General features: G+C 41.9%; 1 long non-coding RNA gene across 2 annotated transcripts in view; it reads right to left on the reverse strand.

Annotated features, from left to right (window-relative positions):
- Positions 1 to 11,703: 11,703 nt before the first annotated feature.
- LOC122456427 overlaps positions 11,704 to 16,273 on the reverse strand; it is a 33,706-nt gene continuing 29,136 nt past the window's right edge. For both annotated transcript variants that reach the window (XR_006275350.1, XR_006275351.1), the window contains one exon: positions 11,704 to 13,420. This is a non-coding gene — a long non-coding RNA (uncharacterized LOC122456427). The remainder of the gene's footprint in view (positions 13,421 to 16,273) is intronic.

The following is a 16,273-nucleotide window of genomic DNA, read 5'->3' on the forward strand; positions in this document are numbered from 1 at the left end:
GGCACCCAATGTCACCTGCTACTTCTGAAACTCTCTTTGTAACGGGTTTCAGAGTAGCAGCCGTGTTAGTCTGTATTTGCAAAAAGAAAAGGAGTACTTGTGGCACCTTAGAGACTAACAAATTTATTAGAGCATAAGCTTTCGTGAGCTACAGCTCACTTCATCGGATGCATCCGATGAAGTGAGCTGTAGCTCACGAAAGCTTATGCTCTAATAAATTTGTTAGTCTCTAAGGTGCCACAAGTACTCCTTTTCTCTTTGTAACGGGTGCAACCTCATTCCTGCCCATCTAACCCTCTATTTACCTATCTAAGCATTTATAAGCATTCATGGTAAGGCTGCCCAAGGGCCTCCCTGAGACAGTGTGTTCAATAACTCAGCAAAAAGGACTTTACATTTCCAAATAATATTGCTATTCAGAGGGTTTGGTTCTGCAACCCTTCCTTACAGTGTCTCATTGGTTTCATTTCAGTGGGACTCCTCACATGAGGTAGTTACTCTTCAATAGGCAGCTAAAGAAGCAGGCCTTAGACTGCCTGTGATCTGTGACAAGCAATACCATTCCTGTTATTCTGCTTTTACCACCCAAATTCATAGCACTTAACTTTGTTGTGAAATGGAACCAGTCTGTAAAGAGAACTATGAGTCAGGGTGTGCATGTAACATAGCTCAATTTTGGCAAAGAAGTTTATACATTGTAACAGTGATAAATTGTGTTCAGATTGGCTTTTTCCGTTGCAAGGTACAGCAGGGTCAGACTGCCCATATGCCTCCTCACAGCCCGGATAGTGCCCTGCTAACAATTTCTCCCATCTTCAGGGATCTCCCCTTACTCTCCCGCCAAACAAACAGTCTCACAGACCCTTCTACCCAGGCTTTTATTCTTTTTTTTTTTTCATTTTCCCAGTACAGCCAACCAAAACTGAACCAACAACACAGCATTACCCTGCTGTTCTTGATCCCCTCAGGGGTATCTCTTCCACAGCTTACTTCCAGGCCTCCTACCTGTGGGAATATCAGGAGCTCTTACAACCCACACCCCTTTACTGCAGCTTTTTGATGCTCTTATCCAGCCCAGGTATGGCTTCTTCACAATCAGGGCTGGCCAGCCGTAGGCCCTCTAGCCTACACCAGATTACACAGGGACCTTGGATGATGGTACACCTCCATCCCTGCTGTTCTCTGCCTACGACATGCAGTAATTTACTCTCTTGAGGGCTGTAATATTTCAGCCTAATTCTGGTTGCTGGGCTAGATGTGCAGGTGCTGGATAGTGTTTAGAGGCCTGTGACATATAGGAGATCTAACGAGATGATCTGGCAGTCCTTCTGCCCTTAAACTCTATGACTCATTGGAAAGTTTCACAAACATTCATCCTCAGAACGTCCCAAAAAATTAAATATCATTAAAGAGAGACCCAGGGGAAAGATAGTTAACCATGGCTACAAAGTCACTCATTGTCAGAACTGGAATTGGAACTCAGGATGCCCTAACTCTCAAGCATGTAGAAGCATATCTGCTCATTGGCCCCAGACATGTTTCCCCACATTCCAGGCCCTCCTCATAAAATTTTACTTTTCCATTTCCAGATAAACCCAGAAAGCACTAACATACATTCATAAGTAGGGCTTTACAAAAATAAAATAACTACCCATTGTCAGACTCTTAATAGAGGTCCATTTGGATTAAGCTTTGTGTAGAAGTTCTAGTGGACTCTTATTTTTATCCCCCCCCCCCCAAATTTTTTTTCAATAACATAGGTATGCTGAAGTATGCTTAATAGGTATGCTGGGAAAATATCCTATAAAAGGGAAACTGGTGGAGCTTATGGAAAGGTACTACTGTTAACTTGGAGGTTAACCTCTTTTAAAGAAGAATGGGAATATGGCCCCTTTTTGAGACAGAAAGAAGGACTATATGAAGTGGTAAACCTGACTGTTCTTTACATTGTTCCCCACATTCATAGAACTTTGGAACATGCTCTGTAGTGAAATCTCTACCTGTACTTTAAGTAGTATAGTGTATATTTATATATTCTATCCTAACAAATAGTAAAATGGCAACCTGGTTTCTCTAATAACATTGTATCGTATAATCCTGGCTATTATAATATCACATGGAGATAAATGGTAAATCTTACCCTATCCTGTTCTTGGTCCGTGATTTTAACTTTTCCATTTCAGCCTCTTGCTCTCATGGAGAACCATGTTCCCTTTACCTGGGAGAACCAACACCTGGAAAATGACAGGTTTCAGAGTAGCAGCCGTGTTAGTCTGTATTCGCAAAAAGAAAAGGAGTACTTGTGGCACCTTAGAGACTAACAAATTTATTTGAGCATAAGCTTTCGTGAGCTACACATGCATCCGATGAAGTGAGCTGTAGCTCACGAAAGCTTATGCTCAAATAAATTTGATAGTCTCTAAGGTGCCACAAGTACTCCTTTTCTTTTTGCGAACACCTGGAAAGTAGACTTCTTCTGATGGACAATGGGTAGCTGAACACCGTAGTGGATTGATGAAATGCCCTGTCCCTTCATTGCTGCAGGTCCTGGTTCAAATCTAACCCAGTCACAAGCAATGTGAGTCTGCTGGTCTCAGCCTTATTAATTCCACCATGAAATTGTGTGTGGTTAGCAGTCTTTGCTCAAGGAAGAACCCAATCACAGGTTAACTCAGAAAAGCATTAGCAGAGACTGGGATGGAAGACAAACAGAATTTTGCCTACTGCATGCCCGCTGTAGTCAGGTGCACCAGGCCCTCACTTTCATGAGGACCAAATTCATCCAGCTGTTATATGCATAAGAGTGAGGAGGGAGAGAATTTTTTCCCAGGCTTTATTTTCTTTGAATTGGGACTACGACCATCCACAATTTGACCAAAGTGCTGCCTGACACTTTGGCGCCATAGGAAATAAGGATTGTTATGGTTAAGAAAGCATGGAAAAGCTTGTATGTTCCTTTCTCCCAACTACTTTAGTGCTTCTGCTAAATAAAAATCCATTTTTATTCTTAAGGGAGCTGAGCAGAGAGATGTTGTTTTACGTCCCAGTTTTTGCCAGTGATGATGTATGTCCCTTTTACAAACTTATCTCTGGATTTTTGCTCAGTTTATAAGCCAGGGGCAATCTTTCTTTCCTAAAGCCTTCTTCTCTCACAGTCTGGAGGAACCTTGAGATTTCCTGCTGGTGATTTAAAGGGCTATAACACTCGCAGGCTAGATTTGTTTTAGTGTCCATAAAACTCAAAAATTTCATAAAACAATTGGTGAAAATAAAATTACCAAAAAATGATGTACTGCCAGCAGACTGTATAATAGTTATGGGGAAATGGAGAATGTGATTCACTGGGGTATAAAAATGACAATGTATTTATTGCAACACAGTGACAAGAAACTAATTTGTCCCTTTTACTTTTCAGACAGGGCTAGAATTCCGATTTTTCTCTCTTTTGCTTCAGCAGTGATAGGATAGCCCTACACAGGCTACACACATTCCACTGGAGGGGCAGCTATACATTTGCTTTCCCCTATTTGCATCTTACTGTATCTTTGCAAGTAGAGCTAACCAAGGTTTCTGTCACTTCTACAGAGCTCTGCAGTTCCAAAGTGCTGCATGAATATTAACTCATTCAAAAACAAGCTTGGCTAAAATAAGAGCCCATCCAAAACTCAATCAATCTATTTAGATATTTGAAACAAAAGGGGTTAATTCTCCACAGCCCGTTTTTTGTTCACATTGACTCAATCTCTGCACTTTCAGGTCCTGGAGAGGGTCAGAGTTTGCAAAGGCTTTTCTTGGGAGTACACTCCAGCCTTGATTCACCAGAGGATTTGAAAAAAGCAAAACATCAGTAGTAGCATGAGAGTTTGTAAAATGGGGGACCAGGCCAGATGAGAAGTAGCCTTCACTGTACTCCAGATGTGAGAAACTCAGCTCATGTCTTCAGCATTGTCTAACTTTGGACATGCCAATCAGAGGCTTTTCTTGCACGCTCCAGGGTAGGGGAACCAGAAATGCAGTGAAGAGTAAATTTCTCCCTGGCATTGCACTACAATCTGTCAAAATGGAATAACCAGAAGTAGAGCTGGTTGGAAAATGAGTCTTTTCCAGGGAAAACTTTGACTTTTCATCATCAAAAAGTTTGGTTTTCAGTCAAAACATTTTGGTTTCTGGCTTTCCAATAAAAAACAAAAATTAGAGGAAAGCTGATACTTCCTGTGAAAAATTAATGATTTGTCCAGCTCAATTGTTTGTTGAAGGAACATTTCAACAGAAAACTTTCAACCACCCTTACCGGGGAGCTGTGGATAAAGTCAGTTAAGTACAGTGACTGCATTTCTGGTCCAAAGGAAATCTGAAATTGCCTTGTTCCCTGCTTTCTTGAGATTCTCTGCCCAGTTATGGGCCCAAGAGAGTCAGATAATCTACAGGTTTCAGTGTAGCAACCGTGTTAGTCTGTATTCGCAAAAAGAAAAAGAGTACTTGTGGCACCTTAGAGACTAACAAATTTATTTGAGCATAAGCTTTCGTGAGCTACAGCTCACTTCATCTACAAAGATCACAAATTATTGATTGGTCAAATTAATCCCAAATCTGAACCCTTCAAGAGTCATTGGCCACTAATCTCATCTTCAGTTCTTCTACTAGTCATGGAAACATTAGAATTCCAGATTTCTGGAGAAGCAGATATTACTGCCTCCTCTGGTCCAGTATTGGGAAGATAATCTTCATCTGACTCACCACAGCAAACCATCTCCAGCACTTAGAGTGGCAAATAGTTTGATTGTGAGGGTGGGGACACTCTCCATAGTCTTTTCCTTACCTCGTGCAGAATACTTCGAGTTTAACATATAGCTGCTATAGCTACTTTTGTTTCATCAGCTTCTCCTCCTAGGAGTTAGTAATTACTGTATCTACTTGTTCATTAGTCGGTTCGTTTATAAGCCGACTCCCCAAGATGGATAGGTAAAACTAGTAAAAACTGTATGACCCTTTCATAAGCCGACCCTATATTTCAGCGTTTGGCAAACTTCGGCTCCCGGCCTATCAGGGTAAGCCGGTGGCAGGTCGGGACGTTCTGTTTACCTGAAGCATTCACAGGCACAGAACTCCCAGTGACCGCGGTTTGCCATTCCCAGCCAATGGGAGCTTCGGGAAGTGGCAGGATATTCTCTGCCCAGTTATGGGCCCAAGAGAGTCACAGGAAACTGAGGGGCTCCATGCCTGCAGACGCTCCAGGTAAACAAAATGACAATGCATTAGATATTTAATTCAATGATTTCACAGAGTTTAAAATCATCAAATTTTGGTGTAGACCCGTTTATAAGCCGTCCCCCACTCTTTGATGCGTCACTTTTTTACCAAAAATATTTGGCTTATGAACGAGTATATACAGTACTAAGCATACAGCAAGCAGAAACGAGCTTCCTGATATAAACACTCTGCTTCAGAGTCAAGGGGTCGCAGTTCAGATCCATACTTTGTGTCTTCAGCCAATCCCTACATGCATGTTCCACATCCTATTCGCTTGAGAGTGGACAGCTTTGGTTTATCTCAGAACCATCCTACAGTAAACCCCACTAGCCTACCTTCTAGTAATTGCATCTGAGCCACTCATCTGAAGGCTTGCTGAATTCCTAGAGACCTGTACTTTGTCCTTAAGTAGAGGAGTAGAGTTTGATGCCCTATCATTCTCAGCAGTGAGAGGGAATGCTCCTATAAATTTGATTCTAAGACTTTCTTCTGCTACCAACCCCTTCTGAAGATTTTAGACATCCATTTTGGTATGGCTGTCATAACACAGCTTTCCTTTCCCATTGCAACAGCAGAGCCAAACCCTGAAATGACTCGGCAGAAATGTGTGCAGGTCCCTATGGAGTTTCCATTCTACATCCCTTTGCCACATGTTCTGTCCACATCATAAAATGCTGGTGCCATTGTAGCCTGCTTTAGAGATACCCAGAACTAAAAAGGGGAGGATGCCAGCACTGAGGTGTGGAAACTGAGTTTTATGAGGGAAATATAGTAGCTGCACAAACTGCCTAGGTACCTGTCCTAAAATGAACCATTGAATTGCTTTAAGTTCTTTGTATTTTGGGGGTGGAGTGAAAGGGTGGCTGTTTGTTTAGCTCACACTCAAAAGCTAATATGTTTCAACAGATCGTAGAAACCCAAAATTAGATTCAGTTTCAATTTGTGGTTTCAGTTTGTGCCATTCAGTCTAGTTTGTGACAAGGCCCTTTAGTTTCCTTATTTTTCAAAATACAGGGGACGTTCTGGCATTGTACATTTCCTTTGAGCCCCACCTAGGTCTTAGAATTCCTGAACTACAGACCAAGCAGTAGGCCAAGAATGTGTGACTGAAACACGGGGTGAAATGATGGGCTCATTCCAGGTGCTACGTTCACACTGACTGTGTGGTCATAAGCTCCAGATATGTGGATAACGGCTCTGCAAGAGCATAGTAATCAGAGAAGACCTGTTCACTCGAATATGAGACATCCTTTTAACTCAATGCAGACCCCTTAGTGCATACTGCGCTATCACTAGAGAGTTCAATGCTTTTTTAACTTATTCTGTTTGCTCTATTACACATATTGTGGGGGAGAATGGAGTAAGTCCTTCTTCTGCAACCATGTAACCTAGAGCTGTCATTTTGTTCTCCCTTAAACTAAACAGGTTTGGACCAGGCCAGTATTTGGATGGGAGATTTCTAAAGAAAAGCCAGTTTGCTGCAGCTCTTCCTTCTGAGTCAGTAAGGAACTGCACAGTGCTTCAGTATCACTTTTTCAAAGAGACAAATCCAAGACCCTGAGCACTTGTGGATATTAAAAAAAGCACATGGCACATCTCATGGGAGGCAAACCCTAATCTGGCACAGTTTCAATTCAGAATTCCATTATGCCACCTGAAATACTCCCTGTGATGCTGGGCTCACACCCAGGCCCCTAGGCCTCAACTCAACATTGACAAATGCATAGCTGGAACCCAGTCTGGCTCACCTGTATGTTAGCATTGTTAAAATAGGTATTAGATTTACAAAAATGTGTTTAGTGTTTAGACTTTATGGAATGCTTGTAAGCTGCTGCATGCATTAATCTCACTTGTAACCATGTTATAACCACTGTAACCCATGTTATAAGGTAATTTTTAAGTGTTTGCTCTGAAACTGTAAACCACAAGTCAGGAGAGAAGCATTGCCAGGTGTGAAATACTATTTGCCACAGGCAGTTGTATATCCTGGCCAACAACAGAAGGCCCAGAGGCCCACCAAACAAACCATTGTGGAACATCAGAAGACAAAAAAGTATGTTAATTGCTCCCCCTCATCCCCATGAAGAGGAGTCCATGTGGACTCATCCCATCAGCTTGCACTCTGGGGGAAGGAAATAAAAATCCCTGACAAGAAGAAATTGAATCTTTGTGCTGCTTGGACTTTGGGAAGGCAAGATGTCTAATCATAAGGAAGGGATTCCCAGCTGTTTAGCCCTAGAAGACATATAGAGCCTTCATGTTACAGCAACTTCTATTACCTTTTGGAACCTAAGACTGTAACTCATTTGTATGTGTATGTTTGCCTGCTTTAACCTTATAAATAACACTCATTTCTTTCTCTTAGCTAGTAAATCTTTAGTTAATTATAGGATTGGCTACAAACATTGTCTTTAGTGTAAGATCTAAAGAGTAGGGCTCCGTGTCTGTCACGGAGGTTGCGGAAATCACGGATTCTGTGTCTTTCCGCAACCTCCATGACTTCTTCAGCGGCCAGTATGGCTGACACCAGGGCCAGCCATGCCGGCTGCTGCTGGAGCAGCTCTGCAGCCAGCCGCACCTACTGCTTGTGTGTCGGGGTGCCCCCGGCAGCAGCAGACCCCCAGGTACCCCCTCCAGCAACACCCCCCGCTAGCATTTAGTCAGGAATATTTATAGTATAAGTCTTGGACAGGTCACAGGCCGTGAATTTTTGTGTATTGCCTGTGACCTGTCCATGACTTATACTAAAAATACCCATGACTAAATCTAAAGAGCAATTGACCTGGGCTAAGTGACTGGTCCTTTGGGTCTGGGAGTAACCTAAATATTGTTGTGATTTTTAGTATAAGGGACCATCTATCACAAAGGCAAGCTTGTCAAAGTGGCAAAATAGACCAGAGTACCCAAGGGGACTTTGTGTGACTCCACTGTTAAAGCTGTTATAGTGCTTGAGAAGTTCACACTTGACACTTGGTTGGTGAAATCGAAGGGCATGTCTACAGTACTCAATTAAGTTGACCTAACTCACATCAGCATACAGTCACCACAATAATTATATCACTTGTGCACGTCTACACTTTGCTCCTTGTGTCGGCAGTGCATGTCCTCACCAAGAGCTCTTACACTGATTGAACTGTCACTGTGGGGCATCGTGAGATGGTTCTGAAAGCCAGCAATAGTCAATGTAAGCAAAGCAGTGTCTACACTGACACTGCATCAGCCTACCTACATCGACATTGGCTCTACACGCCTCATGGAAGTGGAGTTATTGAGTCAGTGTAGCACGCGAGTTACATCAGCAGGAGTGAAAATTTAGTGTAGACACTTATATATTTAGGTAGACATAAGCTGCCTTGTGTCGACCTAACTCTGTAGTGTAGACCGGGGCTCAGTATAGAACTCCCAAGCAGTTTGGGGTTTGTAACAGTCTGCCCTGAGCTTCGTACTCATGCTCTGGAGCCACTCCAGACAGCTTGATACACCCCTCAATTTTGATTACAAAAGATAGTCATCTTCCCTCTCTATCCTACACTTACATAACATTGCTGTGGACAGTTAAACACTTGCCATGTTTCATCCCAGAAATGGCTGCATTTTAGTACTGAGTGAAGAGAGCTGGTATTCTGCATGTAACTATACATTCTGTAAAGTGATTTCAAAAGGTGCTATATCAAAAAAGCTGTTCCTCCCTCTTTATTTCTACCCCCACCCTCCTCAGTCTGGGTCTAGCTTCCTTTGAAACTAGTTGATCAGGTCAGAAGACTGCTAAAAACTGCAATATTCCATTTACCTTCTCCATTCCATGGGTTGAGTATGCTGTTTCCAAAACTCTGGTGCTCGAGAATAGGCAGGGCTTGGTTTTTATCTTTTGTGGGATTTCAAGTCGTGTGACATTTGGTGTTTTTCCTCAAAGCCCCACCTCTTAGAGTCACATGATTATGTGAGAATCTCAATTTACGTGTTTCATAAAAGGATCTAGGTCTTATGGTTGCCAAGAAAAGCTTGACAATGTGACCTAAGTGCACCTTAAGGGCTCAAAAATGAGGAGGTAAATAAAAAGAACCCTACGTTTACTATTTGAACACTGTCCTCCACAATGTCTGTGAAGAAAAGGGGGGAAAGTGAGCCACAGTAATGCAGAGTGGTGTACTGTGTTCTGCCTGGCCCTGCTATTTTTGAGCCTGTTAGGAATTGTGTGCTGCTTGATGGATGTCTATGAATATAACACTATCAATGCACCTATTAATTTTGCAGTGCTTTATGTACATTTGTACACTTATGATTATTACACTGCTTGTCACTGATCCTATGGGTTGTGTATCATATTTAACACTTGGCATTGGAAATACAGTAGAACCTCAAAGATATGAACACCAGAGTTACAGACTTACCGGTCAACTGTGGCCCTGGAAGTGATTAATCACAGCAGCAATGAAAAGACCAAAAAACCCCCAACACAGCAAGTACTATACTGCGCCTCCAGGCTTTAGCCCTGGGGCTCAGAGCTTCAGCCATGGGGAGTTGGGGCTGCAGCTGCAGAGTGGGGGGGGATCAGGATTCTGGGTGGGGAGGAGGAGACTCAGAGCTTCTGACCCTCGGAAGTACCAGGGCTCATGGCTTTAGACCCGTGGGGAGTGCTGGGGCTCGGGGCTTCAGCCCCGCAGCTCTGTTCCTGGCATCAGCCCTGTGGGGGGTCACTGGGGTTTGGGGCTTTAGCTACAAGGGAGGTGCCAGTTTCAGCCCCAGCTTTTCCCCTGTAGCTAAAGCCCCAAGCCCCAGCGCCCCTTCCCCCTGGCTGAAACTTCTCTTAACAGGCTGGCCTACACACAGTTTTTGTGCTGGTGTAACTATTTTGGTGGGGGCAGAGGGGGATTATTTTAGTTTAAAAACAAGTTAAAGCAGTACAGCTCCTAGTACAGATGCAGTTATACCAGAATAAAGGCACCTTATATCTATATGGGAATAGCTATATCAGTATAAAGCACCATTATACCGGTATAACTCCACTCACACTTGGGGGGGCTGGGGGTTTGTGATGCCACTTTAATTATACCAGGATAGTAAAAGCAGTACAACTCTTATGCAGATAAGCCCTCAAATACTCAGTTTAAGGCCAATGCTATTTTTCACTTGCGATACAGTCTCACACAAAACTCTATTCAGGTGAAATACCACTTGGAAAATGTGTCCCTTTCTCTCCTATCGCATACTGCCCAGTATACATTCTTAGATGTGTAGTTGATGGATTTTTTCCCAAAGTTTTGGCACCAAGTAAACTAATAGTGGGTTCTGATGCACAAGGGGAGTGTGTATGGAGGGTTCTGCGGATGATGTTATGCTGCTTCACTCTTGCACTTGATTGCTTTTTGTTTGTTCCAGAGATGTTTTCAAAGGTTATTACATTTGTATCATTAGTGTCTCTCTCTGAATTCCTGAACCTGATTATGGGGGCCCTTAGTTTATGGATTTATTATCCAAATGCCACGAGTCATGTTATCACAGATGAACTTTGGCAAGTCAGAGAGATGCAAGTGGTGTGGCTTGTTGACATGTTGAAATAACTACTGAAAAATGTTACCTCTCTTAAGTCCTGCAGGCCAAGAGATGAATGTTTGCCTACAGTCAGAGCTAGTAACTCTTGATGAAGATAGGTTTGGTGACCACTGCTCAGTATAAGTGTGACTTCCAGCCATCTGTAGGTCTTGTGATAGAGCAAGAGATAGGCCACAGCCTCAAAGTTTGGATCCAAATTTCCCTCAAACGTGGGGGTGTTCAGATCCAGGAATTGGGTTTCACCCATTCTAAAGAGTGGAAAGCTATGAAGTTTGGGACTAGAGATGAACCTCCTCAAATCCAGGAATTGGGTGCACCTCTGGATATAAACAAGCTTTTTATAATCAACTTTTGCTCAAGTGTGAATAAAACACGTTTGATTTTCACCTGGTTATAACTAGGGATAAGCCAGTAATTTACAGTGAATAACTTACTCCATTAATTTAGCCTCTTCTCATGGGAACACCTGCAAGCCAGTACCTCTTTATTCCATGGATTGTAACTTTAAAATGTAACAGTTTTGTGATTGATCAGATAAGTAACATAGTGTTTGTCTGGTTAAGCCCAGACATTTTTTGTATGAAAACTTGCACCTGACAACTATTAATTTGGTACATGCAATTTTCCTGAACGTGACTTTGAACTCTGCTTTCTGTAAACTTTTATGCCAGCAAAATGTTATAGTCCAAATGTTCATGGAAAGTGCTTGACAAAAAGGCTTGCACATAGCTGAAGCAAATTCATTTAAAATACTAAGCCTTCTCAACCAAGCACTTAAGCATGTCCTTGAAGTTACACGTGCTTAAATACTCTGAACTGGAGCCCCATGAATAGTCACATGAATTATTTCATTATTCACTCAACGCTTGTTTTAACAATTTTCTTCCATACCCACACAGGAACAATGTTACAGCACAGCTCTGCCATTGCTGAGTTAACAACCATTGTTAAGACATTAGAGTTTATCGACACAGCCAAAACCAAAGTCCTGCTGCTTTTAAACTAGTACCTCAGTAAGAATTTCTTGATACTTATTCTTCCAACATCAGCTTCCAGATTAAATTTGGGAATCAGGCAAGGCTTTTCTTATTGTCTGGGCTGTATACTCACAATGGCTTCCAGAAATCAAGTTCTGTTTTTTCTATTCTGCTAATCTCTAGAGCTGGGAGCATAACTCATGTGAACTATTCATTAGATACATGTAGCCTTTTTCCTGGTTTGTGAATTGTCTAAAAACTCACTATGAATAGATAAAAATGCAGTAATACACAGCATCCATAAATACCATGTTGTGATCAAACAAAAGCCTGCCTATAGATTGCTTTGTGAATGGTTCACTTCAAAAATTCAAGTATTTAGTATTTGTGGTTTGATATCTGAGCAGTGATAGGTTACCTATATTGCTTGGTTCTGTTCCCTGACTACAGGAGCTAGTCTAATTAAAGAATATTAAGATTCCCACATTAGCACTGGAGCACATACTTATGCAAATACAAATTTGACACACACTTGTGAAAAGCAAATTCAAAGGGTTATGGATACCATTGAAGGAAATTTGGAAAAAATATTGCCTGTATTCTGCCAGGTCTAACCTTCAAGAATGGATTCTGAATCTGAGCTAGTTAGCAATTCTGATCCATGGATGTAGCTCATTTCTTAATACCGTAACTGTATTGGACTAAATTCCAACTGTAGAAGTCCAATAGCCAACTCTGGGTTGTTCTCAAGGTGGAAATAAATTCACCATTTAACGGCAGCTTCCAAGACTCCTGGTGCTGCTACCATAGCAGATCCTGATTTCAGAGATAGCATAGAAACACAAAGAGGGTGGAAAGTGAGGACTTTCTAACACCATTAACGAACAGTTATACTTCTTGGCCACTTCATTCCTTGGAGCCAAGTTTCCATTATTGCCAACCGCAAATGTTCAAAAAACATGATTCTGGACCCCAAAAACTACAAGTGGCTTAAAAATCATGAGGCTTTTTTGTCACCATTAGGTTTTTATTTGCCATCTGGCTTTTGAGCCTTTAGGGTGGATTTGGATAGCATTTTCAAGTTATTCTCCACAATCAAAAAGGCTGGAAGCTTTTTAAAACGAAAGCAAAACTTCTCCTGCAATCACTTGCCTCCAGCAGCTGGGATTATAAATACATCACCAAATATTTCAAAGCTCTTGATAAAAATCACAAGAGTTGGCAACATTGCTGAAAGTTCTGCTCACAAGAGGACGTACACTAAATATTAAGGAGTTGTGACTAGGAAACCTATGACACAAATTGATTTGCCCAGCTCTAATTATATAGTTAAAGCTCTATAGGTAAATATGCCTGGTAAAATACTATTCTCTGACTCACTTTGGGGAAGTAATCTTTCTGCTGATGAGGAAGAGTGTAGTGGTGTATAGACCTACACTGGCTTACTACATGGGGTAAATCTCACTCCCACTGAACAAGTCTCTGTAGCTGTAGAAGCCAAGACAGACTCTTGGTTTGGCTGTAACATCCAGCTCTCTCCAGGTCTGTTTAGGCAGGTCTGTTTCCTTTCCTTCTAGCTGCTGATGTCCTTAATGGAGAGAGGGAGAGAGAGAGAGAGAGAGAGAGGAGAACCTGGGTATCTGGAAAGGGTTTAAAAGCTTCAGTTAAATACAGTGGGAGTTGGTGCACTCAGGTTTTATTGTCAATTTTACATTCACCTAAAAGTTTACAGTGGCAGGCAACCCTGCGTGTGTGTCTGTGCCACAGCACTGCTCACACACCAGCCATGACCTACCCGCCACCCTAGCTCGGCTCACACATCTCCCTGCCTCTCTCCGTAATTGATTATTTATCTAATGCAAGGCTGAAATTAAATCTTCATGTCAGTTTACGGTAAGAGGAGAGAAAGGGGTGGAGAGGACTGGAACACATCTAATAAAGAATGGATTTCACCATTGGATGTATGGTCTTATAGACCTAATCTCTGAACCCTGAAATGATGGCTAATGGCCCCTAACATATTGCTTATCAATTCCAATAGAGCAAGCAGAGCTGCATGCAGGTATCAGTGCTGACTGCCAACCTGCAAGGACCAGCAACACAGCCCAGCCCAGTGCAAGCCAGTTACACAGCATCAAAGGACTGTCTCCTCATTCACTAGACCAGCTGTTCAAAGACCAGTTACTGTAGAACTAAGCGGAACAATTTGCAGCAGGTGCTGAATGTTATGCATGCAGGGATTGAATGTTATATGACATACACACTGATTGCAGTCACCAGAACTTCCCACAGTTTGAGAGGGGTAAAGACTCCAGATCAGGGGAAGAAAGTGAGGGTGGACGCTGTGGGGCAAGCAAAATGCAGTGGAGGACGGACTGCTAGTGGAATAGTCTTATCCCCATGTAACAGATGTGCCCAGCTGTTAGTTGGCACCACTGCTCTCACAAGCCTGCCATGTGCCAGGTGGCATATTTGGAGTGATTTGAGATGAGATTGAAATAGGGGACTCCGCTGGACAACTACAAAGACTTTTCTTATCTGTCAGTATTTGCCTTTCCTCTAATCTCCTTCTGTATTTAAAGGATTTACCACTTTTGTTTGTCTTGTAAAAGCCAAGCAACAAAACAGGCAGTAAAGGAATTGTACAGGAACAGATGTTCTTATCACAGAGGAGTATGGAATAACAAAAAAGTCCTTTGATCTTAACATATCCCAGGTTGGCCCATCTTGGTATCTTGTCTCTGGCCTTTCTCAAAGGAATGCAATCCCCCTTCCTACATCTGGTTTAATAGTTCTTATCCTTACATGTATAAATAGCAATACTACTATTGCTCTGAATTTTTATATCAATACTAGTGATACTACTGTTAACAAAATTACCCTCTCCTGTTATGAATCCTGCTACAATATTTGACTTCCTGCTGCAGTAAGTACATGAAAAATGCTCAAACAGACATGCCTCCAGTTCAAAACAGATTGGAGTTGCCTACAAACTTTTTAAACAGTAATTCTGACATTCCTTGACTCACAAGGACAAAAGGAGGTTGCAGATGAACTAATCCAATTAAAACACCCTTAAACTGAATTAAAGATGGGAAAAGATTGGGTCATATTCGCTAACGTACTATACATATAGGCTCTAATGGGGAGCAGGCAGAAGAGTAATTTATGTGGTGGCTGCGTTAGGCAGGCAGTTTTGTCCTCATAACTAGATTGATAGGCCTGCTGATTTGGACCAATCAATTATGGAACGGAGAGAAATGAATGGATGTTTCCAATATGCCACTATTCTGATTCTGCCTCCAAGTATCAAGAACTGGAGCAGTGAGTGAATCAGCTGCTGAGAAGTCACTGTGTCTAATGAAATCTTAATTGGCTTTTCTTCCACTGATATTAGACTCAATAGGACTAATCACTCTCCCATGAATGAATGACTTACAAGCCTCATGAAGGATCACAGAGCACTATGGAAACAATGAATTAAGCCTCATGTCTCCATTTTTCAGATGGTGAATCTGAGGCAGATAGAGGCTAACTCAATGTGTTGCACAATCTCTGGAAGAGATGAGAAGCGAACACAGGAGTCCTGACTCCCAGACGTGTACGGTCAGTTAGCATTTCTAAAACTCAGCAAGCAGTGTGGAAATAAAAAGCAAACCATCCAGCCTGGGTTATCCCATGTACACACTCAAAGCTCTAAAAATAAATAAGCAGAATAAAAGCTCCCCGCCTGGTGCACCAAAACACAATGGGCATCAAATTGCATTAGAATGTTTATACTGAGGAAAATTGCATCCTGCAAACTTAAATTATCTCTCTCTTCCCTCTCCCCTCCCACCTGCCACGGCCCATTTCCTATTATATTTTTCTAACAAACCAATAGATGCTTGAAATCACAGAAAGCCATAAAGAATTGGAATCAAATTAAGTCTACATTCTAACTGCATTAGGTGCTGTCAAGCATAGTTTACTCACTTTTCACAGTTCTATCTAGAGGCTAAACAATTTTGTACCCTTTCTCTACTAATCAAAACTGATTACTCTGATAATGGACCCCTGACGCTGAACAGTTTATGAAGGTAAATTATGCCATATCGAACAGGAAGGGAATGGAGAAATCATCCAGAGATAAATAGGTCTAAAGATGCATATATTGATCTTGCCCTCATTCTTTTCCTCTCTTTCAATGTCTGCAACAGCCAAAGGTTCAATCAATACTTTCAGTGCTGTAATGCCATCTTTTATAATACTGCCATAATTGGCCGTTATCACAGTTTGCCCTCTGATTGGCTTGTTCTAGTGGCCTTTTTATCTGAGGTCTTTTGGTTTTCCCCCTGTTGAGTTTTGCAACCCAAGGGGTAGGCAAAGCATGGCCTTTGGAATTCTAAGATGAAGGTCCCCTCTATGCATCAGTGCAAGGGGAGGACAAAAATGATCAGCTATGACTTGTAATTGCTTGCAAATTCAGTCAACAAGCAAGTTCTAATTCATTT

Source organism: Dermochelys coriacea, chromosome 13, assembly GCF_009764565.3.
Source record: "Dermochelys coriacea isolate rDerCor1 chromosome 13, rDerCor1.pri.v4, whole genome shotgun sequence".
Classification (NCBI taxonomy): domain Eukaryota; kingdom Metazoa; phylum Chordata; order Testudines; family Dermochelyidae; genus Dermochelys; species Dermochelys coriacea.